Genomic DNA, 9,360 nt, shown 5'->3' on the forward strand with positions numbered 1-9,360 from the left:
AAAGGAGCAGACCCTAATGGTTATAAACAAATACACATTTTGGGGGGGGGGGGGATGCACTTATAAAACAAATTTTACAAGTTGAGAAACACATTTACAAAAGTAAGAACAAATTTACATTTAAAAAAAAAAAAAAAATTCACATTTGTAAATCTTCTCAAACATGTAAATGTTTGCATTTCCCAGTCACTGTAACAAAGTCCAACTGTTCACTGTCGGAAATTAAACAGTATGTAAATGCATTTTTAATTAACACACATTTAAATAGCTTAAAATCAAACAACCTATTTTTATTATCGATCAAACTGGATTGTTTTAAAGATTATTTAGGTAATCAATTTACCTTTTAATATACCAAGTTCAAGGCCAATTTAAATCTGTGTGCAATTGGAGCTATTTGTTTTTTTTTGTTTGTTTGTTTTTGGGGGGGGTGGCAGGTCATTTTAAAGCATGTATAAACTGGAAGAGTTGTGGTAACACATCAGATCTTTATGACATCATAAGGCCAGAATGTTAAAGTAGGGATCAAAGGAAAACATTTTGAGGCCGATTTCAGTCACTGCTGAAATTAAATCATATTTCCGCAAATCTATATCAGTGTTCAACACATTCTGAGATATTTTCACAAACAGGGGCGATGACATGACCTTTGACCTCCTGTACTGGGTGGTGGAGGTAACCAGTCTACCACTGATGCATAACTGTTTTAAAGTAGGTCGTTTCACGTAAAACAGAAATATTAAAATTCCTGGCATTTGAGAAGCTCCAACAGGACAACATTTGGTATCTTTGCCAAATGATTAATAGTTTGAGATTACTTACACTGTCACTCTGTGATTAACTGATTCATCATAACTATGAATGTTCTAATTTCTATTTCTGTAAATATCAATTTTCAGACACGAGTAATTTATTTTAACATTTACATAGGACCAAAAGGCTATGTAATGTTATTAATGCAGTAAGTCAATGCAACACATTTTTCTATGTACCATGGAGGCCACTAGATGGTGTTATACGATCTGTTGAATGTATATTACATATATCCTGTGCACTTCTCCTTTGCAGATGAATTCATCCCTGCAGTTCAACCACAGTGGACTCACCATTGACTGTAAACGTTTTTATACCCACTCAATCCACATTACCCATGGCTCTGTATTCCAATATCTAATATAGATAATTCTGCACAAAATCTCCAGCGAACTCCGGCTACTGGAGCTTATCTGTGGCTGCAATCAAATTACATTTTATAATGAAGTTACATTCTCGGTAAACAACAGTCAGGCCGGGTTCCGATCCATGTTTGGTGTTCCGGTCTTCAGTCAGCATCCAATCAGCGTGCGTTATTCCCTACTGAGTCGACTGACAGCAGAGTCTGACCACAGAACTGTGTCATAGAGACAAACACCAGCAGCCGGCTGACCTTCACTGCCACGCCTCCATATGCTCCTGTTTACTGCATTACAAACATGATCGCTGATTGTGGAATGTGGGTCACACTTACATTTGCTTCCAGTTTTATTAATATTATTCTGACACACGGGAAACTTACAGTTTTGCACTGATTCAGGGTGTAGGCCTGCAGTTCGGTTTCCACAGAACACACGGCCTCTGCAGGCTGAAGTGACCCACACACCGCCAAAGATAAACAATGACGAAGCCTTATAGTTTGTGTCGACCCCCACTTCACATGCAGAGTCAGTGATGTAGATCTGACTAGACAGGATGAGGTCAGGGGTCAAATCTGAGGACCCTGTGTTGAAATAGTCACACATTTCATGGTATGATATAAATAGAATAATCCTCTTGCTGCAAGTGAAGGAGAAATAACAGCAGCATTACATCATAGTTTGCAGACATGACCTGTGAACAAAGGAAAAAAAAAAGGTCTGCCCTTACTTTAAAGGGGTATTTATATACACTTGTTCGGTAACGGGGGTAATATTCTGCATATTAGTTCTCTGCCCTGGACAGCAAAAATAAAGATTAATTATGTTATAGGCTGCGACTGGAGAAATTGTGCATAGCACAAGTTTTCAATTTTGCATCATCACTCATAGCTTCATAGTGGAGTGGAGCAGAAAAAAATTCTTTTAACAAAACTGATCAAATCTAAGCTTGCATCTCCCATTTTAACCGAGCTTTCAAGTTTTCTTTAAAAAGAAAAAAAAAAAAATCCTCCTCTGTACCACTTCATCATGATGTTGTATAACTGGAGAGACAAAATTCAAAACTTGCACTTTGTACAATTTCTCCAGTCACAGCCACAGAAGCCTAGAACAACTTCAGGGTTGTCTTGGTGGCTTTCCTCACTCATCTTCTTGTAAGGTCCCTTAGTTTTTTGAGAACTGTGTTCCACACAGATTTACCATAGGGTACCATACTGTTTGTATTTCTTCACAACTGATGTAAATAAAGTGCAAGACATTCAGTATTTCAGAAATGTTTATGTAGCCATCCCCTGACTTGTCTGAAGAAAAAAGGCAGAATTTTTGTTTTGTTTTTTGATGTCCAAAAAAAAATTCAAACATGTGAAAGCTTAAAGGGTGCACAAACCTTTTCACAGCACAGTATAGATTTGTGTAACATGCTAAATTTTGCATACAATATAGGCAACCAAGTTTTTCATAGAATTGTGGGACTTCATGGGTGTTTAACATGACAACAAAACATGTTTTAACAGACAAATAAACACGGATCTTACACAGTATCGCCCCTGTTGACTATGTTGAAATCAAGCTTTGCTCAGCAAAAGAACAATGGTGCAAGTGTCTCTTCTTCTTGCACGGCCCCTTAGTTTTTGAGAACTGTGTTCCAAGCAGATTTACCATAGGGTACCATACTGTTTCTGTTTCTTCACAACTGATGTAAATAAAGTCCAAGACATATTCAGTGTCTTGGAAATGTTTATGTATCCATCCCCTGACTTGTCTGAAGAAAACTGGATGTAAAAATGATGGTTTATATGTGTTATACTACAGGTTGCACTTACTTATTCAGACCATCATTTTGGCTTTTAGATGTTTCTTTCTTTAGAAATTGAATATAAAAAGGCTGAATTTTTGTTTTGTTTTTTGATGTCCTAAAAAAATTCAAACATGTGAAAGCTTAAAGGGTGCACAAACCTTTTCACAGCACTGTATAGATTTGTGTAACATGCTAAATTTTGCGTACAATATAGGCCACCAATTTTTTCATAGAATTGTGGGACTTCGTGGGTGTTTAACATGACAACAAAAACATATGTTTTAACAGCCAAATAAACACAGATCTTACACAGTATCACCCCTGTTGACTATGTTGAAATCAAGCTTTGCTCAGCAAAAGAACAATGTTGCAAGCGACTGATTAGATATGCCACAACAGATTCTGCCCCTCCTGTGCAGCTCACAAGCACACAATCCTTGTTTGCATAGGAAGATGAGCACAGGTCAAACTGGTTCTGTTCCACTGGACTACAAAGTGGTACTGTGTTTTTAACAAGCATGCAGCCGCAGTAGATACTGATGAATTATGAACAGTTAGCTGTTACAGTGCTCGTGCAGCTGCTTCACTCTCGGGCCTGCAGGTCACTAAACAAGGCCACACTGTCCTACTGCTGGTAACTAAAAATGGAAACACAGAGAAACCAATCGCTATGCTTGTCCTCCTCAATGTTTACATTTTAGTACATGACGATTCAAAAGTAACAGAGAGAAAGAAACATTAAAGTGAAATTCACATTTTTTTTAGACAACTGTAAATTTCCTGTCAAGGTATAGTGTCACTTTTTTTTTGTTTTTGTTTTTTTGAGATTTAAGACAGAAAAATAATTTTCTTTGGCACCACTATAATTTTACTCCTTAGCATTTAGATAAGGGATTCATAATATGATATTGCCAATATTGAAATTCATGCTGTCTGGAAACTATTTAGAATTTCACCCCCTAAGGGAGAGAAATTCAACGGATCAGACGCTGTGACCAACATTTGGTAGATTTGGAAGTTATTTACAAGAAATCTTGTGGATGTTAATGTAAAATGGGTCATAGGTAATCTCAAAACCTCATGCATGTGCACACGCGCTCCCTCCTGTAGTTACTCTGCATGACGACGCTGAAAGAAAAGACAATATTCACTATGGAATTTCCCCCAGATAAACATAAAATGAACTGTAATTTTGCAACATTCCAAAAAGTAAACCCACATTATAATGCTTGGATTTCGATAGAACCAAATTTTTCTCAGTTTTGTGACATTTGAAAGGCCCCATCACTTTAATTTACAGTCATACATGAACAATGTAAAACCTCTGACTTCCTCCAAAGCAACTGATATTTGCAACTTTTAGAGCATTTTGCTCATATCATCACACAGTGTGCTAACCAAAAAAATGTTGTAATGCTGTGCATTGATTTGTGATTTGAAAATAAAAGGGGCAGATTTTTTTTATTGCTACTTAATTATCATCTCATCTCATCTTCAGCCGCTTTTCCAGGTTCGGGTTGCAGGGGCAACAGCTCCAGCAAGGGACCCCAGACTCCCCTTTCCCGTGCCACATTGACCACCTCTGACTGGGGAATCCCGAGGCGTTCCCAGGCCAGTATGGAGATATAATCTCTCCACCTAGTCCTGGGTCTTCCCTGGGGTCTCCTCCCAGATGGACGTGCCTGGAACACCTCCCTTGAGAGGCGCCCAGGAGGCATCCTTACTAGATGCCCGAACCACCTCAGCTGGCTCCTTTCAACGCGAAGGAGCAGCGACTCTACTCCGAGCCTCCCACAGATGACCGAACTTCTCACCCTAGTGCTAAGGGAGACAAAAGCCACTCTGCTGAGGAAGCCCATTTCGGCTGCTTGTACACGCAATCTAGTTCTTTTGGTCATAACCCAACACTCATGACCATAGGTGAGAGTAGGAATGAAGATTGACCAGTAGATCGAGAGCTTCACCTTTTGGGTCAGTTCCCTTTTCATCACAACAGTGTGGTAGAGCGAATGCAATATCGCCCTCATGCTCCATCGTCCCCTCACTCGTGAACAAGACCCTGAGGTACTTGAACTCCTTCACTTGGGGCAAGGCTGTATCCTCTACCCGGAGTAGGCAATCCATCAGTTTTCTGCTGTGAACCATGGCCTCAGATTTAGAGGTGCTGATCCTCATCCCAGCCGCTTCACACTCAGCTGCGAACCGATCCAGTGAGTGTTGGAGGTCACCGGCCGATGAAGCCAACAGGACCACATCATCTGCAAAAAGCAGTGATGAGACACTGAGCCCACCAAACTAGAAACCCTCCTCCCCTCGACTATGCCTCAATATCAATTTTCAATTTATTTTCCTTTATATAGCACCAAATCACAACAGTGTTGCCTCAAGGCGCTTCACACAGGTAAGGTCCAACCTTACCAACCCCCAGAGCAACAGTGGTTAGGAAAAACTCTCTCTGAGGAAGAAACCTCAAGCAGACCAAACTCAAAGGGGTGACCCTCTGCTTGGGCCATGCTACAAACATAAATTACAGAAACAATTCACAGACGAATATACAAGAATTAAAAAAGTAAAACAAGTAAACTGGAAGTATACTTGAAACATACTTGCATGTACTACTTTTTGGTAAGGGATACTAAGGTGATCGCCGGCCACTAGCCCTAAGCTTCACTAAAAGACCCAGAATTTAGGTAAAGTTGAGGCCGCGGCCCACTCCAATTACTAATAACATGAATTAAAAGACTAAAAAGCGTAAAACAAAACTGTACCAGTATGATAGCCATATGAAAGAGAAAAGAAGTGCGTCTTAAGTCTGGACTTGAAGGTCTCCACAGAATCTGATTGTTTTATTGATGCAGGGAGATCATTCTCCCTGCGTCAATAACGATATCTTGTCCATGAATATCACAAACAAGATTGGTGGCAAGGCGCAGCCCTGGCGGAGGCCAACCTCCACCGGAAACAAGTCCGACTTACTGCCGAGCACCCGAACACAGCTCTCACTTTGCGAGTACAGAGATTGGATGGCCCTGAGAAGAGACCCCTCAACCCATATTCCCGCAGTACCTCCCACAGTATCTCCCGGGGTACCCGTTCATACGCCTTCTCCAAGTCCACAGAACACATGTAGACTGGGTGGGCATACTCCCAGGCACCCTCCAGGATCCTTGTGAGAGAGCTGGTCAGTTGTTCCACGACAAGGACAACGAATGATACTTAATATGATATGATACTTATCATATGAATTAGTATTAAACTTTTTTAATTTGTCATAATCAAATAAAATTAAGTCTGTTTCACAAAATAAATAATTAACTTTAGTACAGCTGAACAAATTAATATGTTGACAATTTTTCTCTGTTATAAATACATGTATATTTAAATATATTTGGGCTTTCATGTGTTTACCATGCAAATAAATGTTTAAAATGTCATCTTCAGGTCAGAAAATTTGTGTGTATTATTTTTTTCATTAATTTATGATATTTTATTCACTAAACTATGAATCAATAATAAACATATCATTAATGGGAGATTATATAAAATTATTTAAAGAACTGCATTGGTCTGTTTGTTGATTTTAAATATATTATTTGTTTATTTGCTTTATTTATTTGTTTGTTTATTTATCTGTTTATTTATTTCCCACCAAACTCAGCAAAAAAAAGTGTTTTTTCTTAGAACGTAGGTTATTACAATTTCCGGGGTGGGTTTGTTGAAAGGGGTAGATAACAATTTTTAAATTTGGGGATTTTAATTATTTATTTATTTATTTATTTATTTGCAGGGGTGGTGACCAAGTGGTTAATGCGCTTGGTTTCAGTTCAGAAGGCTCCGGGTTCAAATCCCACCCCTGCCACATTTCTCCATGCAATGTGGAGTTGCATCAGGAAGGACATCCGGCGTAAAACCTGTGCCAATTCAACATGCAGAGCTACCTTGGATTTGCTGTGGTGACACCGAGTGCAAACAAGGGAGTAGCCGAAGGAACTTTTTTTATTTATTCATTTACAAAACAGAAGCACAACCATTTTTTTAAAAAAATGCTGCAAAAACCTTTGGTGTGGTTTGAAAATTTTTGCTCCATTTTTGGGGAGTGGAGGGCAGATCTTGATAAATATTTATTTATTTATGACTTTGAAAGCTATAATACATGCATAGGCGTAGGAGGTGGGGTCTATTTTGGGGGGGCGATACCAAATTTGCCCGAATTTCAGAAACCCCCATGAAGTTACCATATATTACCACATATTTATATTGTTGATTAAATAGAGGGTTGATTGTTTACATTAATTGCAAAAATAAGTTTGACAACATTTTAGGTCATTCTATTCTGTATTCAGAGTCTACATGGCCCATGCCCAAATTTCCCAACCTATCTGCCCGAATTTGAGCATTTTGCCGAGCCCAGGGAGGGAGTGGTTCCTACGCCTATGAGTCATGCTATGTAATATTCTTACTGTCATTTCCAAAATAAAAGTGAACGGTATAAAAATGACTGCTGCACAGGAAAATGGTGAAAAATTGTGTTAGACAGAAGGAAGAAAGAGGCGAGGAAGATAACATAAAAACAATTTGTTTAAATACACTCAACAAAAATATAAATGCAACACTTTTGGTTTTGCTCCCATTTTGTATGAGATGAACTCAAAGATCTAAAACTTTTTCCACATACACAATATCACCATTTCCCTCAAATATTGTTCACAAACCAGTCTAAATCTGTGATAGTGAGCACTTCTCCTTTGCTGAGATAATCCATCCCACCTCACAGGTGTGCCATATCAAGATGCTGATTAGACACCATGATTAGTGCACAGGTGTGCCTTAGACTGCCCACAATAAAAGGCCACTCTGAAAGGTGCAGTTTTATCACACAGCACAATGCCACAGAAGTCGCAAGATTTGAGGGAGCGTGCAATTGGCATGCTGACAGCAGGAATGTCAACCAGAGCTGTTGCTCATGTATTGAATGTTCATTTCTCTACCATAAGCCGTCTCCAAAGGCGTTTCAGAGAATTTGGCAGTACATCCAACCAGCCTCACAACCGCAGACCACGTGTAACCACACCAGCCCAGGACCTCCACATCCAGCATGTTCACCTCCAAGATCGTCTGAGACCAGCCACTCGGACAGCTGCTGAAACAATCGGTTTGCATAACCAAAGAATTTCTGCACAAACTGTCAGAAACCGTCTCAGGGAAGCTCATCTGCATGCTCGTCGTCCTCATCGGGGTCTCGACCTGACTCCAGTTCGACGTCGTAACCGACTTGAGTGGCCAAATGCTCACATTCGCTGGCGTTTGGCACGTTGGAGAGGTGTTCTTTTCATGGATGAATCCTGGTTCACACTGTTCAGGGCAGATGGCAGACAGCGTGTGTGGCGTCGTGTGGGTGAGCGGTTTTCTGATGTCAATGTTGTGGATCGAGTGGCCCATGGTGGCGGTGGGGTTATGGTATGGGCAGGCGTCTGTTATGGACGAAGAACACAGGTGCATTTTATTGATGGCATTTTGAATGCACAGAGATACCGTGACGAGATCCTGAGGCCCATTGTTGTGCCATACATCCAAGAACATCACCTCATGTTGCAGCAGGATAATGCACGGCCCCATGTTGCAAGGATCTGTACACAATTCTTGGAAGCTGAAAATGTCCCAGTTCTTGCATGGTCGGTATACTCACCGGACATGTCACCCATTGAGCATGTTCGGGATGCTCTGGACCGGCGTATACGACAGCGTGTACCAGTTCCTGCCAATATCCAGCAACTTCGCACAGCCATTGAAGAGGAGTGGACCAACATTCCACAGGCCACAATTGACAACCTGATCAACTCTATGCGAAGATGTGTTGCACTGCATGAGGCAAATGGTGGTCACACCAGATACTGACTGGTATCCCCCCCAATAAAACAAAACTGCACCTTTCTGAGTGGTCTTTTATTGTGGGCAGTCTAAGGCACACCTGTGCACTAATCATGGTGTCTAATCAGCATCTTGGTATGGCACACCTGTGAGGTGGGATGGATTATCTCAGCAAAGGAGAAGTGCTCACTATCACAGATTTAGACTGGTTTGTGAACAATATTTGAGGGAAATGGTGATATTGTGTATGTGGAAAAAGTTTTAGATCTTTGAGTTCATCTCATACAAAATGGGAGCAAAACCAAAAGTGTTGCGTTTATATTTTTGTTGAGTGTATTATACAGGCACCTAATAAAGGTGCATTTCGGGGCGGATCCAAGAAAAAGGGCGGGGCCCGAAGCTTAAAAAAAAAAATAACACTGAGGGACAGAATGTTTTGATGCGTGCCCTTCTACTTATTCCATTCGAAATGTACTTAAAAAAAGTCACTGTTGGAAAAGTTGTATAGTTTAAAATCAGAGC

This window comes from Thalassophryne amazonica, chromosome 11 (assembly GCF_902500255.1).
Source record: "Thalassophryne amazonica chromosome 11, fThaAma1.1, whole genome shotgun sequence".
NCBI lineage: Eukaryota > Metazoa > Chordata > Actinopteri > Batrachoidiformes > Batrachoididae > Thalassophryne > Thalassophryne amazonica.